Source organism: Mesocricetus auratus, unplaced genomic scaffold (genome assembly GCF_017639785.1).
Source record: "Mesocricetus auratus isolate SY011 unplaced genomic scaffold, BCM_Maur_2.0 Super-Scaffold_100676, whole genome shotgun sequence".
In the NCBI taxonomy this organism is placed as follows: Eukaryota; Metazoa; Chordata; class Mammalia; order Rodentia; family Cricetidae; genus Mesocricetus; species Mesocricetus auratus.
In genome coordinates, this window is record NW_024429266.1 from 152960727 (window position 1) to 152980851 (window position 20125).

Here is a 20125-nt window from a genome sequence, read left to right on the forward strand (position 1 = left end):
CTCTCTCTCTCTCTCTCTCTCTGTGTGTGTGTGTGTGTGTGTGTGTGTGCGCGCGCGCGCGGGTGCTGAGCACGCGTGTGCATGCATACACTTGGGTTGTGTGTGGTGTTATGTATTTGTGTGTGCTGATGCATGTGGGTGCACATACATGCAGAGGCCCAAGTTTGACAGGTTTCTTCCATGATCATTTTTCACTCTTGCTTATTAATTTTGGAGACAGGGTCTGTCCATGAACCTGAAGCTCGTCAGTTTGGCTATGTTGGCTGGTCCGTTAACTTTGATGGCCTGCCTGCCTCTGCCCTCCAACCTCCAGTGCTGGCGTTACAGGCGCTGGGTGACTCCTTGGCTATTTACAGAGGTGTTAGGTGGATCTAAACTGAGGTTCTCATTCCTTCGTGTCAGGCACTGTACCAGCAAGCTTTCTCCCCAGGCTCAGACTTTATCTTTTAAAACAAACTCAGGAAGATGTTGGAACTTATATAGAAAAACAAATGGAACTAACCTGGCTGTGGAGTCAGATACACCTGGTTGTAAGTCCTGACTCTGTAATTTAGTAAGCCTTCTGGGAGTGGGATGCTCACTTGGGCTCTCTGAGCTTCCTCATCTGCCAAATGGGGCTCTCCAAAGGGTTTCCCTGTTAGGGTTGCGGTAAAGACAAGTTCAATCAATCCACAAGCTGGACCATTAGGAGATGAACATTTTAGGACTGTGGAGATGCTTAGTCAGTAAAGTGTTTGCCTTGCAAACATGAGGCCCTGAGATGGATCCTCAGAACATACATACATGCATGCATGCATACATACATACATACATACAAACATCAAGAAAATTCAGAAGCTAGAGAAAGGGCAGCAGTTAAAAGCACTGGCTGCTCTTGCTAGGACATGAGTTCAGATCCAGCACCCACATGGTGGCTCACAACCATCCTTAATCTCACTTTAAGGGATCCAATGCCATCTTTTGACCTCCATGGGCACCATGCATGCACATAGTATACAGACATATACACATGCAATACTGAAGGGGCAGAGATGGGCAGACTCCTGGAACTCACTGGATAGCCAGCATGCCTAATTGATGAGTTTCAAGCCACTAAGAGATCCCATCTCAAGCAAACAAGCAAACAACAAAAATAAGCCAAGAGGTGAAGCCCAATGTGGTGGCACATGCCTTTAATCTTAGCATTTGGGAGGCAGAGACAGGGAGGTCACTCTGTGGTCTAAAACCAACCAACCAAAAACTAACCAACCAACCAAACAACAACAGAAGTGAAGTGGATAGTTCTTGAGGAATGATGTCTGAGCTGAGGTTGACCTCCTGACCTCTTGCCTCCATACACACGTGCACATGTGTACATGAAACTGCATGTGCATGCCTACACACAAAGAAATAAACATCTCTTTATTAAAGCATCTTAGTAAAGGGTGGCATGCTGGTACCACCCTGCCCTGATAGTAAAGGCATTCAGTTTTTTCTGGATGTCGGCTTCATATGCCCAGGTGACACATGACAAATCCCAGGGACAGTTCCACACAAACAGGAGCAGTGGCACTGTATCCACAGACTCTAGCCTGCCACTAACTCTGATATGGGGATCCTTGACTAGAGTAAGTGTATAAGAGGGTGGCTCCCTGTCTTAATCTGTTTTCCATTGTTACAACAAAGTATCTGACACCAGAAGTTTACTCATGGTGAGGGCCTTCTGTGAAGCCATGGAGGAAGGGCATCGGGTCTGATTTCCAGATGGGCACTCCCATTCACCGAGTGAGAATCAAACAGATGAGGTCACCCCATGCATGGATTCCCTGGTGCTGTCAAGACCTGGTGCTGTCACTTTTGAGGGTACCAGTCCTGGTGGTCTCCCTTTCATAGTACCATGGGGACAGCAAATTCCAGTCTTCCTTTAGCACTGTGACCCTGGCTGCCTTACTGCCTAATCATGGTCTCAGGCATGCGTGTCCTCTCTGCTGTGGATGGTCTCTCTCAGGAGGAGTCCAGGAGGGAGGCATTTGTCCGTATGTCCTCATGACAACCACAGTCTCCCCACCCCCGCCCCAGCGGTGCCTCCCAGCTTGCTGTCTCTATCTGTATCCATCTAGACCAGGCAGGAAATTAAAGTGGGCACCAGGACCTTGGCAATAAATAGCTCAGCCCTGAAGCTCTTGTCTCCAAAAAGGAACGTGATCTGGGACCTCATTTCTAGTCAGTCTCATGTCAGAAGGGAACCCAGGCTACTTCTGTCTCTGGATATGAGAGGATGGGTTCAGCAGGGAGGATGCAGAGGAAGAGAAAGAGGGAAGAGATCTGACCAGGAGCCCAGGCCCTTGGGAGCATCAGCAGAGCATTGGTGAACAGCTCCCCCATGGCCCTGAGTGGGAATTCCAGGCCTTCTTAAGCCTCAGCTTCCTAATCTGCAAAGTAGGGACAGTGACAAACCTGCCAGGTGGCTCTTGCTAAAATTAATGGAGTCAATCCAGGCACGGTGGAGCACCCCTTTAATACCAACTCTCCAGAGGGAGGCTAAGGCAGGCAGATCTCTGCAAGTTCAAGGCTAGCCTGATCTACACAGAAAGTTTCAGGTTACATAGATAGACCCCATCTCAAAAAAAAAAAAAAACTTGGGCAGTGGTGGCACATGCCTTTAATCCCCGCACTTGGGAGGCAGAGACAGAGACAGGCAGATCTCTGTGAGTTTGAGGCTAGCCTGGTCTACAGAGTAAGTTCTAGGGCAACCAGGGCTACACAGAGAAACCCTTACTTTAAAAAACCCCAGCTAACCAAACAAACAACAACAAAACCAACATATAAACAAACAATAAATCTAAATAAATCGAACCCATCAGTCAGCTTTGAACTCACAGAAATCCACTTGCCTCTGCCTCCTGAGTGCTGGGACTAAAGGCACTGGGCACCATGCCTGGACCAGAATATTGTTTATTAAGGATTCTATTTCCCACCCCCTGTCTTGATGTAGACATGTCTAGCTGTAAATATCCCTCTTGTTCATTGCTGAACTTCTCACATTAGCTAAGAAATTTAAGGAGACTAGGCATTATCCAAACACATGGACAGAGAATGTAGTCACATGAGGAATGGTGACACAGGCCTGCAATCCCAGAATTTGGGAGGTACAGTCATGGGCTACCTTGCAGGAGCCCGTCTAAAATATCAAACAAACAATTTGTGTAGACACACACTGCAGCCTTTAAACGGATGCTGTTTGTGATATCATGGGTGGACCTGGAGGACATTAAACTAAGGGAAACGAGCCAGGCACAGGAAGACAAGGACCACATGATCTCGCTCTTAGGTAGAATCTAGAGCTGAACTCATAAAATCAAAGAGTAGGAAGAGTGGCAGCTACTACAGGTGAGGCGGTAGGGTGGGATGGAGAGGTATTTATCAAAGGTCATGAAGTGTAAGTTGGGCAAGACGGATACAGTCCAACACTGTACTGTTGAGTGGTGACCAAACTAAAAACAATGCAGTTTGTTCTTCAAATTTGCTGAAAGAGATTTTAAACATCCCAATCACAAAAGAGCAATAAGCAAGGTGACAGATTTGTTAACAAGTCTGATAAAATCATCACACAGTGTACAAATATATCAAAACAGCACAATCCTATAAATATGTAATTATTTGTCAATTAAAAATTTGTGCTGGAGAGGCGACTTAAGCATTAAAAACACTTCTTGTCGTTGCAGAGGGTCCTGGTCTGACTCTCAGCACCATGGTGGCTCATAACCCCTTGGAGCTTCAGTTCCAGGGAATCTGACACTCTCTTGTGGCTTCCAGGCGCTCCTGTGTACACACATTGTACATACTGACAAGAAAGCAAACAATACACATAAATAAAAATAAAACACATAAGAAAAAATAGTGGGGTGGTGATCGCTCACGTCTTTAGTCCCAGCACTTGGGAGGCAGAGGCAGGCGGAGCTCTGTGAGTTCAAGACCAGCCTGGTCTATAGAGCAAGTGCCAGGACAGGCTCCAAAGCTACAGAGAAACCCTGTCTCAAAGAACAAAACAAAATAAAACAAAAAGAATTCCATGAAACACCACGTGACAGTGGACTGCTGTAAGGTGAACTGCTTCTGCAGAAAGAGTAAGTGGGGAAGTGTCTCTCAATGGAGCAACATGGCAAAGACCACCTCATGCCAGGGACTGAAGTTCCCACTTATAAATCATCAGGTGAATGCCCTAAGATATCCTCTCTTCAACTCGTTCCATCTAAGCTCAGGCTCTGAGAAAGTGAGGCAAATCCAAACAAAAGAATCTACTGTTAAACAAACAAACAAAATCCCAAAGATTGGAGAATTGGCTGAACATTTAAGAGCACTTGTTCTTGCAGAGCGCCCAGGTCCAATTCCCAGTCCATAAATGGCAATTTATAACTATCTGTAATCACAACCACCTGTAACTCCAGCACCAGGGAATCCAGTGCCCTCTTCTGCCCTCTCTGAGTACTGCAGGAAGCAGGAGTGCTCATAAACACACACACACACACACACACACACACACACACACACACACACCTGACCAGGTGCACTAAAACTGCCAAGGTCACCAGAATCAAGGACAATCTGTGCTGTGGTTTGAAGCTTGAATGACCTCAAATGTCCATGTTCTGAAGTCTGGGAGGAGGTGGAACCTTTAAGGGGAGGGACACAGGGGAAGGAAGTTAGGTTCTTGGGGCTGTGCCCTAGAAGAGGGTATTGAATTAGGGCTAGATTGAATCTCCCTCTCTCCTCTTCTTTCCTCTCCATCTTCCTCTGCTTCCTAGCCACAAGGGGGCAGCTCTCCTTGAACATCTGTTCCCACCATGATGAACTACACCATTATACGCTGAGAGTCAGGGAGCCAAAAAAGATGTGTTGGATCCTCTGAAACTGTGAGCCAGATACACCTTCCCCCTTGTAAGCTGATTAGCTCATGTATGACAGCCACAGAAAGTAGACTAATACAGTCTGGGAAAACTCTTACTGGAGGGAGGGAAATGACAGTTAAATGTAGTGTGGCAACCTGGACGGACAACACTGGGACTCTCTGACAGCATGGGTGAAAGTTGGTTCTTGCATGTGACAAAAGGCGTCAGTGACATGTCAACAGAGGGAGTGGTCAAGGACCATGTAGGAACTCCCCATGCTATCTTTGACTACTTCTATAAATCTAAAAACTTAAAATGGGCAAGTATTTTTAAAATACACTTAGGAAAGCACTTAGCCCAGTGCCTGTATGTAGAAGGCACTCCCATGGACTCACAGCCAGTGGGCTCATGGTGTTCTGCTTGGCCTCCTAGGCACATTCCTAGCCTTAAAACACAGATATGTTGGAGCCTTTTCTGATTACCAGTGAAAGCGTGAACCAGGTAACTAGCCCCATTATTAGAAAATCCCAGCAGCACAGGGATCCTGGTAAGTCTTAAGTCAGACTGCCACATCCCTCCTCTGCCCAGCACTCTCCATGGCTCCTGTCTTACACAGGACAGACACCAAAGTGGCTCGAGGTGTTCCACGAAGCACCAGGAGATGCAGCACCCCCTCCTGACTCCTACTGGGGATGCTGTTCTCCCTGTTGTAGTGGCTGTCTGATGTCTACCTGCCTGTCTGTCCCTCATCTGCCTGGATACCCCAGCCCCACAGTAAAGTACGTTCTCAAAAGTAAAGTTCAACACCATGGCCTTCCCTGGTGTCCAGTGTTCTCCTTGACCGAATTTCAACTCCTATCTGTTGCCAGATGTGGCTCTCACAAAGGTGTGTTTCCTTGTTCCTTGCTAATACTTGGATCAGGAATCTCCCAGAGGCCCATGCGCTGAAGGCTTATTTCCAAGGGTGCTGCTGTGGGGAAGTGGCAGAGCTTATTGGGAGGCCCTTAAGTGATGAAGGTATACCTTTGCAGGGAATGGTGGGATCCTCGATCCCTAACATACATGTGCACTCCCTTCCTCTTCCCCTCCCTGGCCATGATGTAAACACTTAAGTCCACATCGGCTCATCCTCACCATGGGCCTACAACAATGGGCCAACCAAACATGACTCAAGTCTCTGCAGCCATGATCCTGAAGGAACCTTTCCACAATGTAAGTGTCACCATCTGTGACAGTGACAAGCTGGAGGACACACCCCGCTCCTGGGGAAGGGTGGCAGTATGCATTGACCAGAAGCCTGACCTGAGTGGCACAGGTATTTGCTTTGTCCATCTCTGTCCTCAGCTAGCCTCTCTTCCACTCAGTGCTGCCAGTTCTTAATGATGGCAGGCCCTGTCTCTCAGCCATGGGTCTCCAGTTCCCTCTTCCCACCGGTGCTGTGGGCCTCAAGAAATTTTTTCCAAGACAGGTACTAGGGCCTGTCTTGGCCCTCCTCCCAGAAAAAAGAAAAAAAAACATGTAAGTCCAAAAATGCGGTCAGATTTTGACCATCTGTGGAAATAATGTCACTGTAGATGTTATCAGTTAAAGTGAGGTCACCCCGGACTCCAGAAGGCCCTTTGTCTTCACATGAAGACTCATGTAAAGATAGACACACAGGGAGGCGTGTTGACAGGATTAAAGAGAGAGCTGTAAGACCAGGAAAACTGAGGATTGTCACCCCATCAGCAGGAACTTGGAGTAACCCAATGACAGGTCCCTTCTGCAAAAACAATTTGAGACAAGAGGTTGAATTTTTTTCTTTCCCCAGTAGAGCTTGAATCCAAGCTGTGTGACCTTGGATGCATACTTGCCTTCTCTGTTTCTGTTTGCTCCTGTATAAGAACAATGATAGCGCGCCCCACCGTTGCAGCTGAAATTAAGTGCCATAACACCACTGTCAGCCTTGCCTGATCCTCATGAAGGTCAGCTGCTTTGTCATCGGGGCCCCACTCTGCTTATCTTTATGCCTTCTGCCTCATCCTGTGCCCTTATTGAAAACTTAATTTTCTTCCACCCAACCTAATCTTTTTTCACACATTGGACTCAGTTCATTCATCCACTGCTGAGCAATTTCTCCTTAGAGTCAGTGGTGTCAGAGATGGAACAAAAGTGAGGCCTCTGTGGGCCGGACAAGTGAGGGGAGGCACAGTTTTCCTTTGAGGAAACAGAGTAGGTAGAAAAAAATGTTATTCACATGCTAAAAAGCTTCCTGGACTCAATTAAGCCTGCAGACTTTACAGTGGACTAGAATCTCATACTAGCAACCTTGGGAGCCCTGATTGCAGTGGGTGAGGTTGGCCCTTAGGCACCTGCTCCCTGGAACCACCCTCCCTGCAGGTCATTGAAAATGAACCTGGCTGTAGCCAAGATCCTGGGGGAGAAGACTGATGACCGTCTTGGAAGGTCTCCTCTCTGCATTTTGATTTAAAGCCAGTAGGAGATTTCATAGACAATGCACATCCATAGGATGCATGGGAAGAAGAGAATCCACCTGCCACCCACTGCACAACTCTGGGGCCCAGCGGGCATGAGACACACTGCAAGTATGCAGTGTCATCACACAGACGGCCGTCACACACTGCCAAGTATGCAGTGTCATCACACAGACCACTGTCACACCCTGCCAAGTACACAGTGTCATCACACAGGCCACTGTCACACACTGCAAGTATACAGTGTCATCACACAGACCACTGTCACACACTGCCAAGTATGCAGTGTCATCACACAGACCGCAGTCACACACTGCAAATATGGAATGTCATCACACAGGCCACTGTCACACACTGCCAAGTACACAGTGTCATCACACAGACCGCTGTCACACACTGCCAAGTATGCAGTGTCATCACACAGACCGCTGTCACACACTGCAAGTATGCAATGTCATCACACAGACCACTGTCACACACTGCAAGTATACAGTGTCATCACACAGACCGCTGTCACACACTGCCAAGTATACAGTGTCATCACACAGGCCACTGTCACACACTGCAGGTATGCAGTGTCATCACACAGACGGCTGTCACACACTGCCAAGTATGCAGTGTCATCACACAGACCGCTGTCACACACTGCCAAGTATGCAGTGTCATCACACAGACCGCTGTCACACACTGCCAAGTATGCAGTGTCATCACACAGACCGCTGTCACACACTGCAAGTATACAGTGTCATCACACAGACAACTGTCACACACTGCAAGTATGCAGTGTCATCACACAGACAACTGTCACACACTGCAAGTATGCAGCATCACACAGAATACTGTCACACACTGCAAGTATGCAATGTAATCACACAGACTGCTGTCACACACTGCCAAGTATGCAGTGTCATCACACAGACGGCTGTCACACCCTGCCAAGTACACAGTGTCATCACACAGGCCACTGTCACACACTGCAAGTATACAGTGTCATCAAACAGACCACTGTCACACACTGCCAAGTATGCAGTGTCATCACACAGACCGCAGTCACACACTGCAAGTATGGAATGGCATCACACAGGCCACTGTCACACACTGCCAAGTACACAGTGTCATCCACCAGGCAACTGTCACACACTGCAAGTATGCAGTGTCATCACACAGACCGCTGTCACACACTGCCAAGTATGCAGTGTCATCACACAGACCGCTGTCACACACTGCCAAGTATGCAGTGTCATCACACAGACCGCTGTCACACACCGCCAAGTATGCAGTGTCATCACACAGACCACTGTCACACACTGCAAGTATACAGTGTCATCACACAGACCGATGTCACACACTGCAAGTATGCAGTGTCATCACATAGACCGCTGTCACACACTGCCAAGTATGCACTGTCATCACACAGACCGCTGTCACACACTGCCAAGTATGCAGTGTCATCACACAAACCGCTGTCACACACTGCCAAGTATGCAGTGTCATCACACAGACCGCTGTCACACACTGCAAGTATACAGTGTCATCACACAGACCGCTGTCACACACTGCAAGTATGCAGTGTCATCACACAGACCGATGTCACACACTGCAAGTATGCAGTGTCATCACACAGACCACTGTCACACACTGCAAGTATACAGTGTCATCACACAGACCGATGTCACACACTGCAAGTATGCAGTGTCATCACACAGACCGATGTCACACACTGCAAGTATACAGTGTCATCACACAGACCACTGTCACACACTGCCAAGTATACAGTGTCATCACACAGACCGCTGTCACACACCGCCAAGTATGCAGTGTCATCACACAGACCACTGTCACACACTGCAAGTATACAGTGTCATCACACAGACCGATGTCACACACTGCAAGTATGCAGTGTCATCACACAGGCCACTGTCACACACTGCAGGTATGCAGTGTCATCACAAAGACCGCTGTCACACACTGCCAAGTGTGCAGTGTCATCACACAGACCGCTGTCACACACTGCCAAATATGCAGCATCACACAGACCGCTGTCACACACTGCCAAGTATGCAGTGTCATCACACAGACCACTGTAACACACCGCCAAGTATGCAGTGTCATCACACAGACCACTGTCACACTGCAAGTATACAGTCTCATCACACAGACCGCTGTCACACACTGCCAAGTATGCAGTGTCATCACACAGACTACTGTCACACACTGCAAGTATACAGTGTCATCACACAGACCGCTGTCACACACTGCAAGTAGCAGTGTCATCACACAGACTGCTGTCACACACTGCCAAGTATGCAGTGTCATCACACAGACCGCTGTCACACACTGCCAAGTATGCAGTGTCATCACACAGACGGCTGTCACACACTGCCAAGTATGCAGTGTCATCACACAGACCAATGTCACACCCTGCCAAGTACACAGTGTCATCACACAGGCCACTGTCACACACTGCAAGTATACAGTGTCATCACACAAACCACTGTCACACACTGCCAAGTATGCAGTGTCATCACACAGACCGCAGTCACACACTGCAAGTATGGAATGTCATCACACAGGCCACTGTCACACACTGCCAAGTACACAGTGTCATCCACCAGGCAACTGTCACACACTGCAAGTATGCAGTGTCATCACACAGACAGCTGTCACACAGTCCAAGTATGCAGTGTCATCACACAGACCGCTGTCACACACTGCCAAGTATGCAGTGTCATCACACAGACCGCTGTCACACACCGCCAAGTATGCAGTGTCATCACACAGACCACTGTCACACACTGCAAGTATACAGTGTCATCACACAGACCGATGTCACACACTGCAAGTATGCAGTGTCATCACACAGACCGCTATCACACACTGCAAGTATACAGTGTCATCACACAGACCGCTGTCACACACTGCAAGTATGCAGTGTCATCACATAGACCGCTGTCACACACTGCCAAGTATACAGTGTCATCACACAGACCACTGTCACACACTGCAAGTATACAGTGTCATCACACAGACCGCTGTCACACACTGCCAAATATACAGTGTCATCACACAGACCGCTGTCACTCACTGCAAGTATACAGTGTCATCACACAGACTGCTGTCACACACTGCCAAGTATAAGGTGTCATCACACAGACCGCTGTCACACACCGCCAAGTATACAGTGTCATCACACAGACCACTGTCACACACTGCAAGTATACAGAGTCATCACACAGACCGATGTCACACACTGCAAGTATGCAGTGTCATCACACAGACCGCTGTCACAAACCGCCAAGTATGCAGTGTCATCACACAGACCGCTGTCACACACCGCCAAGTATGCAGTGTCATCACACAGACCACTGTCACACACTGCAAGTATACAGTGTCATCACACAGACCGATGTCACACACTGCAAGTATACAGTGTCATCACACAGACCGATGTCACACACTGCAAGTATGCAGTGTCATCACACAGACCGATGTCACACACTGCAAGTATGCAGTGTCATCACACAGACCACTGTCACACACTGCAAGTATACAGTGTCATCACACAGACCACTGTCACACACTGCAAGTATGCAGTGTCATCACACAGACCGATGTCACACACTGCAAGTATACAGTGTCATCACACAGACCACTGTCACACACTGCCAAGTATACAGTGTCATCACACAGACCGCTGTCACACACCGCCAAGTATGCAGTGTCATCACACAGGCCACTGTCACACACTGCAAGTATACAGTGTCATCACACAGACCGATGTCACACACTGCAAGTATGCAGTGTCATCACACAGGCCACTGTCACACACTGCAGGTATGCAGTGTCATCACACAGACCGCTGTCACACACTGCCAAGTATGCAGTGTCATCACACAGACCGCTGTCACACACTGCCAAATATGCAGCATCACACAGACCGCTGTCACACACTGCCAAGTATGCAGTGTCATCACACAGACTACTGTCACACACTGCAAGTATACAGTGTCATCACACAGACCGCTGTCACACACTGCAAGTAGCAGTGTCATCACACAGACTGCTGTCACACACTGCCAAGTATGCAGTGTCATCACACAGACCGCTATCACACACTGCCAAGTATGCAGTGTCATCACACAGACCGCTGTCACACACTGCAAGTATGCAGTGTCATCACACAGACTGCTGTCACACACTGCCAAGTATGCAGTGTCATCACACAGACCGCTATCACACACTGCCAAGTATGCAGTGTCATCACACAGACCGCTGTCACACACTGCAAGTATGCAGTGTCATCACACAGACAACTGTCACACACTGCAAGTATGCAGCATCACACAGAATACTGTCACACACTGCAAGTTGCAATGTCATCACACAGACTGCTGTCACACACTGCCAAGTATGCAGTGTCATCACACAGACGGCTGTCACACACTGCCAAGTATGCAGTGTCATCACACAGACCACTGTCACACCCTGCCAAGTACACAGTGTCATCACACAGGCCACTGTCACACACTGCAAGTATACAGTGTCATCACACAGACCGCAGTCACACACTGCAAGTATGGAATGTCATCACACAGGCCACTGTCACACACTGCCAAGTACACAGTGTCATCCACCAGGCAACTGTCACACACTGCAAGTACGCAGTGTCATCACACAGACAGCTGTCACACAGTCCAAGTATGCAGTGTCATCACACAGACCGCTGTCACACACTGCCAAGTATGCAGTGTCATCACACAGACCGCTGTCACACACCGCCAAGTATGCAGTGTCATCACACAGACCACTGTCACACACTGCAAGTATACAGTGTCATCACACAGACCGATGTCACACACTGCAAGTATGCAGTGTCATCACACAGACCGCTATCACACACTGCAAGTATACAGTGTCATCACACAGGCCGCTGTCACACACTGCAAGTATGCAGTGTCATCACATAGACCGCTGTCACACACTGCCAAGTATACAGTGTCATCACACAGACCACTGTCACACACTGCAAGTATACAGTGTCATCACACAGACCGCTGTCACACACTGCCAAATATACAGTGTCATCACACAGACCACTGTCACTCACTGCAAGTATACAGTGTCATCACACAGACTGCTGTCACACACTGCCAAGTATAAGGTGTCATCACACAGACCGCTGTCACACACCGCCAAGTATACAGTGTCATCACACAGACCACTGTCACACACTGCAAGTATACAGTGTCATCACACAGACCGATGTCACACACTGCAAGTATGCAGTGTCATCACACAGACCGCTGTCACACACCGCCAAGTATGCAGTGTCATCACACAGACCGCTGTCACACACCGCCAAGTATGCAGTGTCATCACACAGACCACTGTCACACACTGCAAGTATACAGTGTCATCACACAGACCGATGTCACACACTGCAAGTATACAGTGTCATCACATAGACCGATGTCACACACTGCAAGTATGCAGTGTCATCACACAGACCGATGTCACACACTGCAAGTATACAGTGTCATCACACAGACCACTGTCACACACTGCAAGTATGCAGTGTCATCACACAGACCACTGTCACACACTGCAAGTATACAGTGTCATCACACAGACTGCTGTCACACACTGCCAAGTATGCAGTGTCATCACACAGACCGCTATCACACACTGCCAAGTATGCAGTGTCATCACACAGACGGCTGTCACACACTGCCAAGTATGCAGTGTCATCACACAGACCACTGTCACACCCTGCCAAGTACACAGTGTCATCACACAGGCCACTGTCACACACTGCAAGTATACAGTGTCATCACACAGACCGCAGTCACACACTGCAAGTATGGAATGTCATCACACAGGCCACTGTCACACACTGCCAATTACACAGTGTCATCCACCAGGCAACTGTCACACACTGCAAGTATGCAGTGTCATCACACAGACAGCTGTCACACAGTCCAAGTATGCAGTGTCATCACACAGACCGCTGTCACACACTGCCAAGTATGCAGTGTCATCACACAGACTGCTGTCACACACCGCCAAGTATGCAGTGTCATCACACAGACCACTGTCACACACTGCAAGTATACAGTGTCATCACACAGACCGATGTCACACACTGCAAGTATGCAGTGTCATCACACAGACCGCTATCACACACTGCAAGTATACAGTGTCATCACACAGACCGCTGTCACACACTGCCAAATATACAGTGTCGTCACACAGACCGCTGTCACTCACTGCAAGTATACAGTGTCATCACACAGACTGCTGTCACACACTGCCAAGTATAAGGTGTCATCACACAGACCGCTGTCACACACCGCCAAGTATACAGTGTCATCACACAGACCACTGTCACACACTGCAAGTATACAGTGTCATCACACAGACCGATGTCACACACTGCAAGTATGCAGTGTCATCACACAGACCGCTGTCACACACCGCCAAGTATGCAGTGTCATCACACAGACCGCTGTCACACACCGCCAAGTATGCAGTGTCATCACACAGACCACTGTCACACACTGCAAGTATACAGTGTCATCACACAGACCGATGTCACACACTGCAAGTATACAGTGTCATCACACAGACCGATGTCACACACTGCAAGTATGCAGTGTCATCACACAGACCGATGTCACACACTGCAAGTATGCAGTGTCATCACACAGACCACTGTCACACACTGCAAGTATACAGTGTCATCACACAGACCGATGTCACACACTGCAAGTATGCAGTGTCATCACACAGACCGATGTCACACACTGCAAGTATACAGTGTCATCACACAGACCACTGTCACACACTGCCAAGTATACAGTGTGATCACACAGACCGCTGTCACACACCGCCAAGTATGCAGTGTCATCACACAGGCCACTGTCACACACTGCAAGTATACAGTGTCATCACACAGACCGATGTCACACACTGCAAGTATGCAGTGTCATCACACAGGCCACTGTCACACACTGCAGGTATGCAGTGTCATCACACAGACCGCTGTCACACACTGCCAAGTATGCAGTGTCATCACACAGACCGCTGTCACACACTGCCAAATATGCAGCATCACACAGACCGCTGTCACACACTGCCAAGTATGCAGTGTCATCACACAGACTACTGTCACACACTGCAAGTATACAGTGTCATCACACAGACCGCTGTCACACACTGCAAGTAGCAGTGTCATCACACAGACTGCTGTCACACACTGCCAAGTATGCAGTGTCATCACACAGACCGCTATCACACACTGCCAAGTATGCAGTGTCATCACACAGACCGCTGTCACACACTGCAAGTATGCAGTGTCATCACACAGACAACTGTCACACACTGCAAGTATGCAGCATCACACAGAATACTGTCACACACTGCAAGTTGCAATGTCATCACACAGACTGCTGTCACACACTGCCAAGTATGCAGTGTCATCACACAGACGGCTGTCACACACTGCCAAGTATGCAGTGTCATCACACAGACCACTGTCACACCCTGCCAAGTACACAGTGTCATCACACAGACCGCTGTCACACACCGCCAAGTATGCAGTGTCATCACACAGACCACTGTCACACACTGCAAGTATACAGTGTCATCACACAGACCGATGTCACACACTGCAAGTCTGCAGTGTCATCACACAGACCGCTGTCACACACTGCCAAATATGCAGCATCACACAGACCGCTGTCACACACTGCCAAGTATGCAGTGTCATCACACAGACCGCTGTCACACACTGCCAAATATGCAGCATCACACAGACCGCTGTCACACACTGCCAAGTATGCAGTGTCATCACACAGACCGCTGTCACACACTACCAAATATGCAGCATCACACAGACCGCTGTCACACACTGCCAAGTATGCAGTGTCATCACACAGACTACTGTCACACACTGCAAGTATGCAGTGTCATCACATAGACAGCTGTCACACACTGCCAAGTATACAGTGTCATCACACAGACTGCTGTCACACACTGCAAGTATGCAATGTCATCACACAGACTGCTGTCACACACTGCCAAGTATGCAGCAACACACAGACCGCTGTCACACACTGCCAAGTATGCAGTGTCATCACACAGACTACTGTCACACACTGCAAGTATACAGTGTCATCACACAGACCGCTGTCACACACTGCAAGTAGCAGTGTCATCACACAGACTGCTGTCACACACTGCCAAGTATACAGTGTCATCACACAGACCGCTGTCAAACACTGCAAGTATGCAGTGTCATCACACAGACCGCCGTCACACACTGCCAAGTATGCAGTGTCATCACACAGACCGCTGTCACACACTGCCAAGTATGCAGTGTCATCACACAGACCGCTGTCACACACTGCAAGTATACAGTGTCATCACACAGACCGCTGTCACACACTGCAAGTATGCAGTGTCATCACACAGACAACTGTCACACACTGCAAGTATGCAGCATCACACAGAATACTGTCACACACTGCAAGTTGCAATGTCATCACACAGACTGCTGTCACACACTGCCAAGTATGCAGTGTCATCACACAGATGGCTGTCACACACTGCAAGTATGCAGTGTCATCACACAGACCACTGTCACACCCTGACAAGTACACAGTGTCATCACACAGGCCACTGTCACACACTGCAAGTATACAGTGTCATCACACAGACCACTGTCACACACTGCCAAGTATGCAGTGTCATCACACAGACCGCAGTCACACACTGCAAATATGGAATGTCATCACACAGGCCACTGTCACACACTGCCAAGTACACAGTGTCATCACACAGGCAACTGTCACACACTGCCAAGTATGCAGTGTCATCACACAGACCGCTGTCACACACTGCCAAGTATAAGGTGTCATCACACAGACCGCTGTCACACACCGCCAAGTATGCAGTGTCATCACACAGACCACTGTCACACACCGCCAAGTATGCAGTGTCATCACACAGACCACTGTCACACACTGCAAGTATACAGTGTCATCACACAGACCACTGTCACACACTGCCAAGTATGCAGTGTCATCACACAGACCGCTGTCACACACTGCCAAGTATGCAGTGTCATCACACAGACCGCTGTCACACACTGCCAAGTATGCAGTGTCATCACACAGACCACTGTCACACACTGCCAAGTATGCAATGTCATCACACAGACTGCTGTCACACACTGCCAAGTATGCAGCGTTGTCACACAGACTGCTGTCACCCAGAGCTCCTAGTCGGAGAGGGATATGCACACAGCTGTTTCCACATGGCTGCAGCTTGAATATGAAATGTCCCCTATACTCTCATAGATTTGAACACTTGGCCTCTGGATAATGGTGTGTTTGAGGAAACTATGACTTTAGGATATGATGCCTCACTGGAGGAAGTGGATCACTGTTAGAAAATCCTTTTTTTTCCCCGAGATTGGGTTTCTCTGTGTAGCTTTGTAGACCAGGCTGGCCTCGAACTCACAGAGATCCACCTGCCTTTGCCTCTGGAGCGCTGGGAATAAAGGCGTGCACTGGCACTGTGAAGGAATCTTCAGGGCATTTTATTCTCATCTGGGATCCTCTTCCTCTCCACTTCTTATCTCTGTTCCACCTACATGTTATTACTGGATTTAGGGTCACACTCTGCATCCCACCAAGCCAATTAAAAGAGCCAAATTAATAGTGAGAAAGAAATGGGGGACTTATGCAATGTGGCCACATTGGGAAGAGAGAGATCCAGTGACCCCTCCCCCACTCAAGTGCATTTTAGAAGTCTTAGGTAAGGTTAAGCGGTAAGTAGAGGGCCCGGGTCTTGACCAGGACTGCATTTAGAAGTCTGCATTTAGAAGACTGCTAAGCAGTCCTGATCAAGACATGGTCCTCCTATCACTGTATTGGTGCCACTCTCTTGCAGGGTGGCCTGCAAACCTTTTTCAGGTTTTAGCTAGCCCAAGCTCTAGGCTTTTTCATTTTCTTTAATTTTACTTTATGTTTATGGTGTTTCACCTGCATGTACATCCACATACCACATGCATGCCTGGTGCCCACAGAGGTCAGAAGAGCACATTAGATTCTCTGGAACTGGGAGCTGCTATATGGGTGCTGGGAATCAAGCCCAGGTCCTTTGGAAGCACAGACAGTCTTCTGCCAGCATGAGCTTCATGGGAGAAATTACAATCTCTTGGGATTCATTGTTTCAGTTGTATGACAGCCAAAGTAAAGCTCAGTGTTTCTAGAGTCACTTCATCCCTTCCAGGCTGGTCAGAATTTTAGGAAGTGAGGGGTCCCAGCGTGGACAGCTTGGAGTTGTGGAACAGAGCAACCTCCCCCCATGCCTTCCCCTCCATGATAGACTGCATCCCTTCAAACTATGGGCCAACATAAGCCTTCCTCCCTTAAGTTGCTCTTGTCAGGCATTTGGTCATAACAAAAAAATAATGAATACAGGGCCATTTTCATGTCATGGTGTCAAACCTTCCATGTGCCCAGTCAGGCAAGAGAACTGAAGCTCAGAGGGTGATGAGATGTGTCCAGGTCCCTCGCACCAGTCTAAGGAGTTCCTTTCTTCCTCTGTCTTCTGCAACAACCTTGGATCCCTGTGAGAGACTCTGATCTGGCTTAGAAGACAGCACTCTGGAAAAGGGCACTGGATTGCTGAAGGGCACTGGATTGCTGAAGGGCACTGGATTGCTGAAGGGCACTGGATTGCTGAAGGGCACTGCATTGCTGAAGGGCACTGCATTGCTGAAGGGCACTGGATTGCTGAAGGGCACTGCATTGCTGAAGGGCACTGCATTGCTGAAGGGCACTGGATTGCTGAAGGGCACTGCATTGCTGCTGCATTGCTGGGACTCAATAGAGGAAAGCAATTCCAGACAGACCCAGCTGCTGGGAAAGGCATCAAAGGGAAGAGGAATTTTTGGAAACAGGATGTATGAGAACTTGCGGGCCTGCCGGGGCAGCATTCTGGCCAACGTCACACTCTGTGATAGCTGGGGGAACAAGAGATTCAGTGGCTTACTTCTATTTCCCCCCAGTGCTGGGGATTGAACCCAAGATCTTGCACATGCTAAGTAAGTGCTACAGCACTGAACTACACCCCATCCTTTCCCAGTAATGTCTTTCTCTTGAGAGGTAGTCTCATTAATGGGGTGCCACTCTTAGTGAGAATTTTTAAGGTGTAAGCTTGCATAGCTAACCAGAGATCCCCCATAGGCAGCCTACAGACAAAGTTTAAGTCTAGGGCAGGACTTCTTAAACATGCTTTTTTTTTTTTCTTCCGAGACAGGGTTTCTCTGCATTGTTTTGGAGGCTGTCCTGGAACTCGCTCTGTAGACCAGGCTGGCCTCGAACTCACAGAGATCCCGAGTGCTGGGATTAAAGGCATGTGTCACCAACGCCTGGCTTTCTTAAACATTTTGTACTCACAACTTTTTATCCATTTTTTTCCATGACCCCAGATATACATAGGTATATAAAGTGGGTGTACAATGCATAGAGAAATTTATTTTAAAATAAGTATTTGGTATATGTATATTTTCATCATTTATTAAAGATGAAAATCAACTTGCATCCTAATGAGGTGATATGTTTATTTTTAACATAAAGAGTTAAATATTGACTAAATATTTGATACTACAGGACACAGAGCATCCTCAGTGTTTTCAGAGTTGATTGTTTTGATTTTATCATCATCATCATCATCAATGTTGAGAACACTGCCTTGCAGATATACAGCAAAGGCACGTTAGGGGCCATTTTGGAAATTGTTGGAAATTCTGTTCTAATCCCAGGTAAAAATTCTTTTAATATGTTGGCAGTTCAAACAGCAATTTCAAAAATAAGAGTATTCTGGGGGCTGGTTGTAGTGGCACACAGCTTTAATCCCAGCACTAGAGAGGAAGAGGTAGGCAGGTATCATTGAGTTCAAGGCCAGCCTGGTCTACAAAACAAGTTCCAGGCTGGCCAGAAATACACAGTGAGACCCTATTTCATAGATAGACAGACAGAGAGACAGACAGACAGACAACTAGATAATTTAAAAATCGGATATTCTGTTGGGCATGGTGGCTCACACCTGTAGTCCCAGCATTTAGGAAGCAGAGGCTGGAGGATTGTTGCAAAATTGAGACCAGCAAAGTTTACATAAAGTGTTTGAGGGCAGCTGGCTACATAGCAGAAGACAAGGGCTTGAAAGACAGCTTAGCAGTTAAGAACACTGGCTGTTCTTCCAGAGGTTCTGTGTTCAAACCCCAGCACCACATGGTGGCTCACAACCATCTAGAATGGGATCTGACGTTCTCTTGGGGCAAAAAGTCATACATTCAGATAGAGCACTCATATACATAAAGTAAATAGATAAATCTTTTAAAAACAAAGAAAGAAAACCAAAATAAACTGACAGATTTTTTTCAAAGCCCGTTTTCAAATAATGTTTTCCCAGTTTTACTAAATCCCCATTTTCATGAAGACGCGAGTTTACACAGCCCTCCACAAGATGGCGCCATTCTTTTCCATCGCCCAAGGCGCTCCGCTCATTGTGGCATCAGCTGTAAAGAAAACAATTTCCGTCTGTCTCAAGACGACGATACCAGCCATTCGCACTTTCTGCTCTCTTCACGACGCCCACAACGATCAACTTCACCTCTCCGGCACCCTCTGACCTTCTCAAAATGGCGACGAGACGGCTAGGTAATCCTATTGACACTTTCAAGATGGCGCCGAGATCGTAAATCTGTGTCGC